The following is a 14,209-nucleotide window of genomic DNA, read 5'->3' as shown; positions in this document are numbered from 1 at the left end:
AATAACTCTCCATCTGTTGTGGTTTAAACAGATACAGTAATCACTGATGAACTTTACAAATAAAGCATCTTCTTAAAAAAGGTCTATAAATTTATTTTGTACTTTTGCATTTTCACACTGGATGGAAACAGTATTTGTCTAAAATATTTATTAGAGTGAACTGATCCCCAGATGCTGGATGAAACACAAAAGGCATTTCTAATCCCTATAAACCCCAAAGAGCCCGACCCTTAGGGCTCGTGCTGTGAAACTTCATTTCACAGTGGCTGAAGTTTGCCTGTGCCTCATGCTCAAGTGACAGTGGGTCATGGGCTGCAGGAAGCCCACGGGACAGCATGCGGTTCCCGTTGGAATGACGAGATTCACGATGGAACTCGGAGCAGGCAGAGATCTCTGTTGCGGGCTTTTGAGTCTAAAACCACAGGCACCTTTTTTCCCCTAGGCAGTCAGATTTATTAGGATTCCCGTAGGCCCAGTTATGGGAGTTAGTTACCGGCCCACGGCAGCCAGGACCGAGAGGGTAGTGAGCCCCGGGCAGGTACGGCAAGCAGGTTGCCACGGCTCGCCTCGTCGTGGCCCAGACCCACTCGCGTCCCTCACCAAGGAGAAGAGCGGTGCCCGCCCCGCGAGGGGTAGCGGGTCCCTGTCCCTCCATCGCCCCCGGGGGTCCCTGCCCTGGCCGCCCCCGCCTGCTGGGCACGGCAGGCGCCCTCGCCCGCTGCTCCTGCCCAGGCGCCGGCGGCTGCCGAGGGGCGGGCGGGCGGCGGGGCGCGGCTGCCGGGCGCACCTCCCGTGCGCCCGGCACGGGAGCCAGCTGCCAGGCTTCCACGGGGAGGGCCGGGGGTCAGGAAGAAGCAAGGGAACAAACCACACAGCGCCGACACCGAGCGGGGGCAGCTCCTCGCCCGCCGGCGGGCGGAGGAGGCGCGGCTCTGTGGCGGCGGGAGGGAGCGCGGCGCGGAGGTTCCCCGCTCCCTGCTCCATCCCTGCCTCTCTCCGCACCTGGCCGCCGCCGCTCCCGGAGGGTGGCGGGGCGGGGGCTGCGTGTGCGCTGCCGTCCCGCACCCCGGTTGCCCCCGCCCGCTGCATGCAGCCCCCGGAGCACCGCAGTACAGGAGGACGCGCCGGGTGCGTTACGATTTACTCTTTTCTCTATTATTTTGTGGTTTGGGTTTTGTTTTTTCTCTCCGGACAGCTTCGCGGTGGGGAAGGGAGAGGGGCAGCCGGGGGCCTCCCCACCGCCGCCGGCTCCGGGGCCGTGCCCAGCCCGCACTCTGAGCTCCGCCGTGTTTGTTGTTGTTGTGCTCCGGGGAAGGAGGCGGCAGAGCGAGCGGCTCACCCAGGGCGGCGGGGGGGCGGGGGGGACGACAGTGTTTCGACTTGTTTCTCTTCCTCTTCGCCGTGCGAGCCCCGCGTCCCATCCTCCTCGGCGGGGCAGCCGCGGGGGGCTCGGCGGAGGGCGGGCTGCGCTGCGGGACACCTGGAGCAGGTGGCTCACCTGGAGCAGGTGGCTCCGGCACAGGTGGGCAGGTAGGTGGCCCCTGGGCTCCCTCGGGGGAGGGATTCTGCTGGCGGAACAGGTACTTGCGGACAGGGAGAGCGGTGCTCGGGGCGATCGGCGGGAGAGCTGGGCAGCTGCCCGGCCCGGCCCCGCGGAGGTGTCTCGTCCTCGCCTCGCCGCGGGGGCCGACGGGCGCGGGGCTCGCCCTCCGTCGGGGCGGCTGTGCCTTACATAACCGGGCGGGGAGCGGGGCAGGAGGCCTGCAATCAGTCAGTACCTTGGGCTTCCGGTTTCACATCGCAAAGCCTTAAACAGAAACGGCCAACTTCTCTTTTTTTTTTTTTTTTTTTTGTCTCGTGGGGTCGAGCCTCACGACGGGCGCTGGCGGTGAGCTGAGGAGCGGGGCAGGTGCTGCCCCCGCCGCGATCCCACCGGCTGCCCCGCTCCGCGGCTGGGCGCTCACCGGCTCTTGCAGGGATTTCCTTGAAGTTTCCGTGAGGAAGGCTTGGACCGGGCTGCGGCGGCTGCGAGGAGCCTCTGGGACGCTCCTGTCAGCGCCCCCGCGGCCCGCCACCTTCTCCGCCCTCCTCGGCTTGGCTCGGCTCGGCTCGGGGCTGCCGTGCTTCTGGTGCGTGTCACCGGCTGTGCAAGGGCTGTGCGGTTGCTGTGGGGGGTTTGACGGTGTTTAAAATAACTCTGTCTGTGATGAGCTGTGGCGATAGCAAAGGCTGCAGTTTTAGTGTCTTCGTACGCTTGTGGGGACTTCTTAAAAAATCGCTGCGCGGTTTGCCTTGGAGAGAATGTAAACATGTATTTTTAAGTAGGTCCATCGTGATAGTGTTTCCTGTGTGCTCCGCCTTTGTGCTACAATATATCAGATGCTACATTTGGAGTAAAGTTGATTAAAATAATATGAAGAAACTGGGAAAAGGCTTTCTTGTGGAGAAACTGAAGTTTTCCCCCTTTTCAGTGGATCCAAAATTGAGTCAGATGATTAGGAGTGACAGCAAGTATATTGCACTGTTTTATTTCTGTTATATCCATAAATTATTTTATGAAGTCCTGAGACTAATATAGTTTTGTGTCTATGGAGTGCTGCTAGTTCACAGATACAGACAAATTAACCTGTAAATTGTGGGCAATTGTGTATAAAGGCTTGAAATACCTGGCTGGATGATTACCCTGTCAGTCAAGGTAAATAATAACAGAGTAAGAGAACAGTCTTGGATTTTGTTAATGATTTGATTACTGTTGGCAATCAAGTAGGAAACAGTTCTCTAAAATCTTTAAATGATCTTAGAGCAGTTAGTAATAACTGGTATGAGTCTGTCAAAGCTCTCAAGCATCACGGATTAAATACTTGTGTTTTAGATCAACTCTGTCTGTTGCAGATTGCCTTCTGAATGATTCTAAAGAACACCTATAAGAACATTATAAATGCCATACCAGGCTATACCAAAGTTTCTACTGGTAAGTGCCTAGAGAGGATCAGGATAGGGAAAGCTTGCAGTGATGCTTCCTCAGAATATGCTCTGCAGGCAACTGTGGCTCAAGGATTCCCTTTGGTAGAAGTGTTGCCTTTGTGCTTGACAGACAAAAAGTTTTTTGTGTTGTATATTCTTTGATCTTATACAGTAGTGTCTGAAGCCATGTAGACTTTTAGTCTCTGAGGAAATAGATGATGAGATGAAGCATTCTACAGACATTATTTGTCACTGATAAGATGGTCAGAGAGCAATTTCTTGATTGCAAAGGCCTATGGAGAGGAGTTATATTGATGAATATTAATTTTCCAAGCAGTGTTCATGCATTAGGCTCTGAGATAATGCATTTAAAATAAAGTTTGGTATTTATAATGTAAAGAAAAGGGCAAAGAGTGCCACACTCTTCTAATGTATCCTAACGAAATAGATTCAAATTCATTTTCACTGAATTGGGAGAAAGCCATTAATAAAATGTATTGTCAACTTCATTTTATTCATAATAAGTAGAGAATTAAGAGCAGAAATTGGGTTTATGCCATGCTGTACTGCTGAAGAGTGTTCACAGACTTTCCAAGCCACTATTCTATCATGATAGGTGATATGAATAAGGTTACAGCCACTATTGTCACTATTGTGGTGATAAATTTTAGGTCAGACCCTTGATGATAGAAATTACAGCATATTACTTAAAAATAGTTTCATATTTTTAATTGCTTAATTTTGAGTGTTTGTGAAAATTTTTATGACAAAAGTGTTCTTGAATTGGGATTTATTTCTCATAAGGTCAGCTTCCATATGATACCTAGATTTCTAGTTAGCTAAGGCCTTACATCCTCTTTAAAGACAAGCTTGTCAGTATACTGGAAATCACTGACTCAAAGTATCCTGCACATGCAGAGAGGATTATATCTGTTTTCAAGGCATGGCAACAACCAAGACTTGACCTTGGTCACCCCATGAATTGATAGTGTAGTTGGAAAATGCATCCAGTTCCTTCTGGTTCTGACAGTTTGAGAAGATGAGTGATAGCGGTGTGTGGAATTACAAATGAAGGTATAGTGGAATAATAATTGTAGGATGAAGCAAGAGAGCAAACTGTCTCAGTCTCAATACCATTATATATGCAAAAATTTCTTGTGTGTTCTTTTTGTGGTGGTTTTATTCAGTGCTTGATATAAATTACCCATATGTTTGAAATAGCCACTTCAGTTATTTATTTCATCAAATAGAACATATAATTACACTTTAGGCTCTAATTACTCTGCTTCATGATTGTTATGTCTAAAGAAACACTTATATAATAAACTGTGGAGAGAAGACCAAATAAACTGAAATAGACATTTCATTCTTGCTTGAAGCATAAGTAGTAAATGTTGTTCATTGTTCAAAATAATATGTTTTCTGTTAACTTCTTACCTGCCAAAAGGGAGAGTCATGAAAATAAGATTGGTGCTCATATATTAGAACCTGGGCCATTTGGTTCAAATTTTTACTTTCAGAACTAAATTGATTTAATTTACATGAGAACATAAGAATTTTTGACAGTCAGCACTGTCAAATGTTGATGAAATCAACATTAATGTGGATGAAATCTAATATTTTCTTATTAAAACGCTGAAAGCATAACCAGTGTTTAATGGGAAGAAGACTGGAAAGTTTGTAGTCTAAGATTCTGATCTTGCATACAAGGTTTAAAGTGTAAACTGTCTCATGGATTAAAGGACAGCAGAGTCTTCTGGATCATTGGTGAAGTGCTCAGTCCTGTGGTGTTTAATTACCTGAATATTTTTTCTTTCAGGCAAGATGTCAGGTTGAAATTGTTATTCACGTTTTCTGCATTGAGGCTCTTAAATAAAAGACAGCAGCAATGAAGAGCATGAGGTCAGGAACTTTTAGATGCAGCCAGTTCATAGTCTTTTATAAGACAGGAATTTGTCTGGTTTCTTAAAAATACTCTGTTGAAGACAGAAAGGTGTCCAGAATTCTTAGGTGCTTCCAAGAAAAAATCATCAGGACATTGCAATTTCTGAAGAAGCCTGAATTTATATGTATTTAAAAAAAAAAAAGCAACCGAGTGCAGAAGAATCAGGAAAAGGATATATGCTTTTAGAGCTCGGGTGCTCAAATCACTTGTATAACTGGAGTTTCAGACAGGTAACACTAGGCTTCAGTACTTTTTTTGCATATTTCTGTCCATTTTCTGGGGCACCCAACCTTCTACAGAAAGATTTGGACCTAATTAGATAATTGCTATGAAATGAGCAAGTTGGACACAGTTGCCAAAGGCAGTGGCTGACTTCGGTGGAGATTACATTAGAGCTGTATTACTGTTAATAATTACCCAGAGCTTCAGTCATAGCTCTGGGTCTCCTACTAATCATTCTGCAGGCAGATTGTTCTCCCCCTGATGAGACAATGCATGAGTGCTGGATTTGAGCTGAAGGAGCACAATATAGTAATACTGACTAGACCACAAATTAAGATGCCACAACTGAAATCTAGTTCTCCAAGGGTTTTGCCAACTTGAGAATTTATACAAAATATTCTTTGTTATGCTAAGCACTGTAGAATTGGCTATTATTGGAAAGAGTTGCACAAAAGTTCATTGAGGGATCTCCCCCAGCGAGACAATGATAGCATCTAATCTTACATATTTGGTGACATTAAATAAAGGCTATGTCACAACATGTTTTACATTTTCTTTACTTAATTATCTCATTCAATCATTATGTACTTTCTGTGTTCTTTTCTCTGGTTGTTTTCTTGTATTAGTAGCACATGAAGAAATGTATTCCGTCTAACCACCACATATATCAAATGTTATCCTGTTTGAATCCTCATGTCACATGGGCTTTTGGGTATAGTAGTAAATAGTTTTGATGCTAGTTATGCTTATGATTAAAAATTTCATTAACTTCTCTAAATAACAAGTGGTACTCATGTTTTCTTGCTTTGCCAGCTGTTTTCAGAGTTTGGTCTTTGGTTTTTTTTAAAAGACTTTTTCTTGGTGTCCAGGAGATATCGCTCAATCTCTTACAAATTTTTTACACCTCATCTTCTTATTTGAGAGGTTTGCAAAGACTGACCCTTCTGTAAAAGGTTGATTACACTGAGTGTAACTTTTTGGGTAGAGATTGACATACACCTTACTACTATGTTCTTTAAAGGATTCAGAATCTATTATGAACATTTATTAGGTGGCTAAAGAATTTCTAAATAGCCTATACTTAAGTGGTTCCTGACAACAGTATTCAGATTTTAATGTTCTGAGGTTTTCATAATCTAAAAGAAGCTTTATGCTTCTTAAAATGCTCCATTAAAAATAAGTAGAGAACTCTTTGGTTAATGTAGAGTGAGATCATTCCTATGAGGCTTCTTGCATCAGTTGCAGTAACTGTGAAATCCCAGCTCTGTTGCTTGGAATAGTTGTAAATCTTGGACATAACCCAGGAAAGCCCACACAAAAGGCACGTGAGAGAAGAACAAGAAATAACATGGAAATTCCCAACCAGTTTTTTTTTTTGCTTCTGTCCTGAAGTGATTTTGAAATAACTCAGTGGGGAATTTAGTTTTCTAAATATTTACTGAACTATTGCTTTTTATTTTACTCCCCCCCCCTCCCCCCGAAGCTTTCAGAAGGCCTTTTAAATAGGAGAAACAAGGAAAGTAATGAATCTGAAAAGACTGATCAAATCAGAGGTTGTTTGGTTGTTGTTGTTTTTTTTTTAAATACACAATGACTGAAGGTACAATAGTGGGTTTTACATATTTTTTTTTAAAATGTCAGCAGTTTTTGATCAATGTATGAGCTGTACTAGGTTTGTTTTGCACATTGGAATGAAAAATGTTTTTTAAATCTAACTTTTGTGTTTCTTTCCAACACTTATAAAATTTCTTAAGTGTATAATTGCAATTCTCAGTATTTATCTTTTCAAGCACTTGGGAATGCTCAAACATTTGGTAATATTTAAATTCAGGTCTTTTCAGATTGGTTAAGTTAACAACTGAGGGAATCTAGTTTCTAACTATTATGCTTTGAAAGTTAGAGGGAGAGGAAAATCAAAGCAAATACGCACCAACATATATTCTTAAAATTAATTCAGGCAAGTAGTGTATTTTTTAATATGTTTACATGGTGCGTTATCTTTGATGTCTGCTAAAGACTTGAAATCTCTGGATCACAAATGAAAGTACATTTGTTCTTATTTGAAAGTCAGAAAATTCAGGTAAAGTGGTGCAGTTGGACAATTTGTAGCTATCTTTGGAATTCAGACACTTAAAAAAAGGAGGTTTGGCAGTGTGAGAGATCAGTACTGCCAGACACAAATAAAGCTGTTCTGGCTGCATTTTTGACTCAGTTCTTCTGATTGGTCTTGTGAATACATCCAAGACCATGAAAAATAATGGTTATATGTAATGGATTACGTTAGATCAAGGACTTGTACAGTGCAACAACAGCCTGTCATCTCAATGGTAATGTATTTGTCACCCAAAGCCTAGAAAAGCCCTAAAATACAGCTGTTCTGTAGCTGTCAATGCACTTCCAGTTTTGTTTTTGTTTTTGTTTTCAGTTGTAAATTGGGCTGTGACAGTTTCCAGATTGGAAGGCAGTTGTGTATTCTGGGTGTCCAAGGGTCTTTTGGAGGACAGTGTATAGCTGCATCATCTGTTGTGTCTTAGGATCTACTGTCAGCCCTTTCTGGACGTGGTCTTGCCAAAGTGTGGTATGGTGTTAAGAAGCCAATCATGAGGTATGTTCATCTTTGAACATAAGGTGTTTCACTGGTGAAACTGCCATGGTAAAATCGTAGTTTCCAATATAGCAATAGCCCCACAGCCCTAAGGACAGTTGTCTTGTACTTTCAGAATAGTATTCATATTTCTAGTTTTCCTAGATGGGCTTCAGATGGGCAAACTGAAGTGAGGTAGAGTGGCTTCAGGTTGGTAATGTTAATTGGTAGAGATGGTCATTCCTCAGGCTGGAGTACCCAGTACCTAGAATATACCCACTACCTTTTTTTTTTTTTTTATGCAGCAATTCTGCAGATCCCAGTGACACTCGTTACTGTCCTCTGGCCTTCAAATCTGTGCCTAAACCTGAGCGTCATCAACATACCCTTATCTCATTGCCATTTTTACCTGACTAATATATTTAATAATATATATATATATTAGACTCTCAGCTCATCTGGGAAGAGACTCATCAGCTTCTGGGATGGCAGTTAAATCCGCAACATCTCATGGTTATAGGAAGACATTGCTTTATGATGTTGTGTAATGTATTGTAATGCTTTTCGGTTATCTTTCTCCATCATTATTTCCCAGATGTCAGCATCACTCTTCTCTTTTAACTCTTAAAACATGAATCTTTAGTTAAACTCTCTTGTCAGATCTTGTTAGTTTTCTGGATGAAAAGTAGCGTTGGAATATTATCTGATAGAACTTATAGTGATCAAAATAAAATAATATCCTTGTCCCTTTGAGTATTAAGAAGATACAGAAGGAATTATTGTGGATTTGTGCATGTGCTGGGGTTTTTTTGTGTGTGAAGGACGGCTGTGCAAGTTTGTGCCCGTAAAGGACCTGTTACGGTGAAATTATGACAGCAAAAGCTGATGCCAAATGAAGGAAAATAATTGGCTGATGTGTTCAGTAGTTCTGTGGTATGGGATAAAATAGTGATGAAACAATAAAAAGCAGTAACTTTAGAGATTGATATGTGGCTTGGAGCTTTATCCATAAAGAATGATATAATCATTATAATAGGAAACTTTTTGACCCTTACTGTATTGCATTTGTAATGCTTTGATAGCTCACACCATTCTAGAGAGTTAAAATAGGAGTAAACCCAATTATTTGTTCTTTGGTGCTTGTTGCGTCTTTTTGATTCTTTCCTCAGATGGTGTAAGTTACTGTATTGAGGGACTTCTTACTAAAGTGTGTATCTTCTACATATAGAAACTCCCTTGCTTAGTTTTTTTTGTTGTTATCTTTTATCTGTACTATTACTTTGCCCTTACTTGCTCATGGAAAAGAGATGAGTGTAGGGTTCTGAATAGCTTTCATCAGCATAGTCTGACTCAGAACTGCTCACCTGGAGGGTAGGCAATAATTTGGCTTTGTTTTAGTTTTTCAGAAAGATACACTTGTCGAGTGGGAAATAACCCATAATAGGCTCACATGAAAAAGTTGTTGCTTTGGTGGAAATTTTAGTAGGTGCTTTTCAACTGAATGCAGGACTGTTGATGTTGAAGAGTTAATCTTAAATTTTGGCTGACTTATGGAGTGGGTTGTGAAATATTCTATTTTTCTCCTCCTCTTGTGGTAAAAAAGCTTTGTATGTGGTGTGGTTACTAGGTTTGGGGTTGTTTTGGTTGGTTGGGTTGGGTTTTTTCCCCCTTAATTCTCCTTAAAATTCCTAAATGCCACAACCTTCTTTATTAATGAAAGCACCACAGAAACATATTTGATTCCAAGTGAAGGTTGAAATTATAGCCACAAGTAATATTATTTGGTGCCCCTGGAAAAAGCGAGAAAGAAATAATGAAAACTTCACAATGTAATTGGTCTTTTATTGTAAATGGTTTCTATGTTTCATTCCTATGAGTAATATTTTGTCCAACCATTAGGCCTTAATGAGGCCACAAGCAAGGTATAGCAACAACAAAATACGCTCCTTGTCTTAATGGAGTGATGTGGTAAAATGCTGAGTAGCAGCATATTCAGAATTCTTGACTGGAGTTTATATTTTACCTTTGGGGACTGGTGTATCAACCATGAGGTGTATGCTGTACGTGTAGTCTCTTTTTATTTATAATTAGCTTCCGGTTTTGGTGGCTCCCCCCGCCCCCCATAGTTGCAGTGCTTCTAAGTGTATTGGGATTAACCTGGTTAAAGTTGTGCAGTCTTTCTGATTCAGTGAGTCGAGTAGCCTTGTAGAGGCTTTTGAAGGACGTGTTCTGTGGGGCCCTTGTTGGCACAATTCTTCTGATCTGCGTAAGTGTGTACAATTCACAGAAGAGTGAAGGCATTCAATTTACTGCATGTATATAGATCATATGTACAGCATGTTTTGAGTATGCCTGAAGCTTCTCTTGTCTTCCTAAATGTGCATGCTCTGCATAACATAGGTATACGATTCTAACATAGATTTGTAAATTCATTTGGGTTAGAAGGGAGGTCTCCAGTGCATCCTTCTGCCCACAGCAGCATCACTCATAAGATCCGACCAAGCAACGTAGTACTTTGTTTAGTTGTGTTAAGGATCTCCAAACCCTTCTGCGTCATAGGAGAGACTTTAGGCCCCCACTTTGTGCCTGATGAGGGACTCCACACCTCCTCTGTGCGTGTTTTACACTGATCAGGCTGTGCACCCATTCTCAGCCCACTACCAATGATTTCACCAAATCTGCACAAAATTCTAATTTATACAGAATCTGCTCAGTGAATTTTAACAGTCACCCTTTGGCTCCTCCCTGCTCCAAAGATCCCAGGTGAACTCACCTGGTGCCAGCAGTTGGATGTTTGGAGAAAGGAGACTCCAAGGCAGTGTCCTACAGTCTCCCACCTGGGTCTCCAATCCCAGCCTGACCATTCACAAGGCTCTCTGACAGTCACACTCCCAATGCCAGAGGCTTTCACTGCTGGGACCAAAGCCCCTCCACAATGGGTGACTCCAGTGAGTTGGCAGGTGCCCTGCTTGACTCCCTACACACCACACTCACACACAATCAGACCAGGTTTCCTCACCAGTTCCACCCCAGGTTTCATATAGCAGTCTCTCAGATGTCTCATTCTGTAAAACAATTTATTCACGCTGGAATAACACAGAAATAACTCAAGCTGGTGCCTTCAAGAAGGGACCCTGAACAAAGGACACCTGGACTTTTATAGCCTCACAGTCTAAGTGCATGAATGTCTTGCTCTTCCTCCTGAGTCCTTGGCTCCTGTTGTGTCTCTGAGTGTCCAGTCACCTGGCTGGGCCACAGGTCCCTGTGCCCTTTATTATGCAAAAGGTTGGCAGTTCCAGGCCTCTAGTCTCAGGCCAGAGCTCAATCTGCAGCTCTCACTGCAGCTTGCAACCTGACTGACCTGCACCAAATGTATTCCTCAACAGTTGCACCTTTAAAACCTCCAAGACAGAGATTTGACCATGTTTCAGGCTACCTGTTCCATTGCTTCATTATCCTCATAGTGTTATTTCCTCCTTATCTAATAAATATTTACAACTTCTCAGGTTACAGTTGACATTGTTCTGCCCTCATGGACCTGGTGAAAAGCCTGGCCTCATAATTTTTATAATTTACTTTGGGATATTGAAAATTTGATACTAGGTGCTTCAAAGCTTTCTGCAGGCTGAACAAATCTCAGTTCTTACAGCCTCTCCTCACAGGGCATGTGTTCCAGCTGACAAACATCTTTGTGGCCTTCCACTGAACTTGCTTCACTCAACAGTTCATCGTGTGGATCCAAAAGTAGACCCAGTAGAGCAGACATCAGAGTAATGGACTGTGCACGAAGCAGAACAATTGCTTCCCTCAGTCACTGGCTGTGCTTCTGTTGCCAAAGCCTAGGATGCTGTTAGCTGTCCTTGCTGCCAGGTGGACTGCTGATTCATGTCTTGCCAGGACCCCCAACTTGTTTTCGGTGGAGCTGCTCACCAATAAGGTAGTTTTCAGGCTATGGTCTCATGACATTTCTGTTGGCCCTATCTAAGTTATGCTGAATGGCAGCCCTGCCCCCCAGTGTGTCTTTTACACCTGCAAGTCTAGTGTTTGCAGACTTGCTGAGAGCACTGTGCACTTTGCCAAGTCGCTGTTAAAAGTATCAAACAGGCTAGGGCCCCTAACCTGTCCACCTGTAACCAGCTTATGGGCTGATTGTGAACCATTAAGAGCTGCTGTTTGAGCCTAATGATAGAGATGAGATTTTTTTTTTTATCATCTAGTACTTTACCAACCTACATGGTAACTTAGATCAGGTTAGGTGCAAAGGTGCTGTGGGAGACGTTGAATCATCCTAAAGTCAAGGTGGGTGATACCAATGATCTCTCATCCACAAATCCTGTCATTTTATGACAGAGGGCAATCATATTGGTCAGGCATGATTCAAGCTTTGTAAATCCATCCTGATGATTCCTAATCACCATCTTCTCCTTTGTGTGCCAAGAAATGACATCCAGGTAGGCATTTGTGAATGTAATGTGGGTTTAGACTAATAAACAATGAAAGTAGGCTGGACTGTGATGCTTTCTTTCCCACTGATCCCTCAAACTTAGTAACCTATACATAATCCCTGTCCTGCTCTTCTTTTCTGGATGTCCAGTTGCTGTCCAGCACGCTGTCCAACCATCTGTAGGTGACTGAGTGCATGCTGGTCACAGGATGAAGCACCTGCATCTTGGGAATGTGGTGGTGAATGAGTTGGGACTTCATGTGACCCAGGGGAACAAGCTTGTTAGAAACAGGATGTTGCTTCCAGAGTGATTCTTGCTCCTTGTGTATGTTTGAGGAATTTACAAGACAAGAAGGTGACAGCAAAAGTGACAGTAAGTTTAATAGTTGTATTGGTTTGATCATTGTATTGGTGATGTGCTTATACCAGTGGGCTTTGCCCTGGATTCTCTTTTATATTGATTTAGGTCCATAGTCTTGCCATTAGCTTGAGAGTATCAAGAAACACATATGCAGGTGATAGTGAGGGATAGAAAACAAATCTATATTTGTATTCTAATATGCATTTAAAGCTTCTTTTTTTGGTAGTTTTTTGCCGGTTTTTTGTTTTGTTTTGTTGCTGCTCCTAATCTGCTTTTACAACTTCTCCAATCATGTCGTGGCTTTTTTTCTGCTAATCACCATTTTTATATTCCCTTATTACTCATAGTTTTTAGGTGGTCTTTGGAAAACACCAGCAACTGTCAAATGCAATAAGACCCACAGTAAAACTGAGACTTGCTTGATTTGCACGAAGTATGAAGCAAATAAATTTAACCTGATGTATGATGCTGAATACTGAATTCACAATGACTTATTGGGGATTTCAGTGTTTCTTAGATCTTATCATTGGCACCACATGCTTTACTGGTTCAGATGTTTAATTTTCCAGCTTCTGTTGTCGCTGAACAATGATTACTCTGTGTAGTTCATCATGTATCAAAATAATTTAGTCATGTGATGATAGTTGTCCTTTGTCCTGTACAGAATTGTACATTTAGATATTCATTTTTATTACCTGCATTGTTATTTAGGATCTGAAAAGCCTCTGGTGAGTAAAGTTATAAATATATTTAATGAAACATTTCTACAGGACCAGCAACTGAACCAATGGTAAGAGTTACATTGTACAGCTTAGAAATGTTCTAGTATCAATCCTATCAGCAGTGAATTAATCAGAAATACAGCTTTCATAAAATGATTTGAATGGCATGTGTAACGAACTCATTATTTTAATGCTTCCAATAGTGTTTAATTGCAGTAAGATTTTAGTACTTTAGGAAAAAAAATCATAATAGATGGAAAGTCATTGTCAGTATTTTAACTTGATTTTACATGTATCCCAAAATCACATTGGCATTTTCTAAACTGAGGCTGAAAAATGCATGTAGGGGGAAAAGTCAGATGCTGTAAGGTAAATAGTAAATGGTACCTCCGTGATAAATTTTAGATATATAAGTTCTCACTTTTATCTCTGATGTCTGTATCTTTCACATTTTAGGAAGCTGTTTTTATGCTTTACTCATGAAGTGTAAAATCCCATCTTCTTCTTGTTCAGTTTAGTAAATATTATACATGCAAATATGACATTGGTAGAATATTACATTTGAAGATGCACAAATGATTAAAGGTATTTCAAAATCAGCCAGCTCTGTACTTTAACCTGAGAGAAATAACCAGGGCTTTGGAAATAGCGCAATTAAGTAATTTCATAATCAGTCATGCATTACAGCAATAATACTGGCACACACAAGCATAAAAACTGGTTTTGCAGTGTCTGCCTGATACAAGCCAATACAATTGTCTTCAGTGAGCTTGCTTGAATAAGAAAAACCCAAATAAATAAGAACAAATGAATGCAAGATTTTAAGACATTAAGATTTGTTGGCATACTAATTTTAAATAGATAATAAACAGATAAAAAGGTTATTCTGTATGTGTCCTTTTGTGGTATTGGGTCATTTTGTGATTTCTTTTTTTATTGATTGAGAGAGGCATTGACTTGAAAGAGT

At 41.9% G+C, this 14,209-nt stretch overlaps 1 protein-coding gene across 4 annotated transcripts in view; it reads left to right on the top strand.

Moving 5' to 3' along the window:
- Positions 1–985: 985 nt before the first annotated feature.
- MBP (myelin basic protein) overlaps positions 986–14,209 on the top strand; it is a 115,094-nt gene continuing 101,870 nt past the window's right edge. For 2 of the 4 annotated variants that reach the window (XM_064658325.1, XM_064658300.1), the window contains exon 1: positions 986–1,128. The gene's annotated coding sequence lies outside the window, so the exon portion shown is untranslated. Of the gene's footprint in view, positions 1,129–1,372; positions 1,531–1,743; positions 2,130–14,209 lie in introns of those variants that run through there. The other 2 variants (XM_064658310.1, XM_064658320.1) reach the window with 2 other exon arrangements.

This window comes from Pseudopipra pipra, chromosome 1 (genome assembly GCF_036250125.1).
Source record: "Pseudopipra pipra isolate bDixPip1 chromosome 1, bDixPip1.hap1, whole genome shotgun sequence".
Taxonomy (NCBI): domain Eukaryota; kingdom Metazoa; phylum Chordata; class Aves; order Passeriformes; family Pipridae; genus Pseudopipra; species Pseudopipra pipra.
This window is presented reverse-complemented; position numbering and strand designations above follow the sequence as displayed.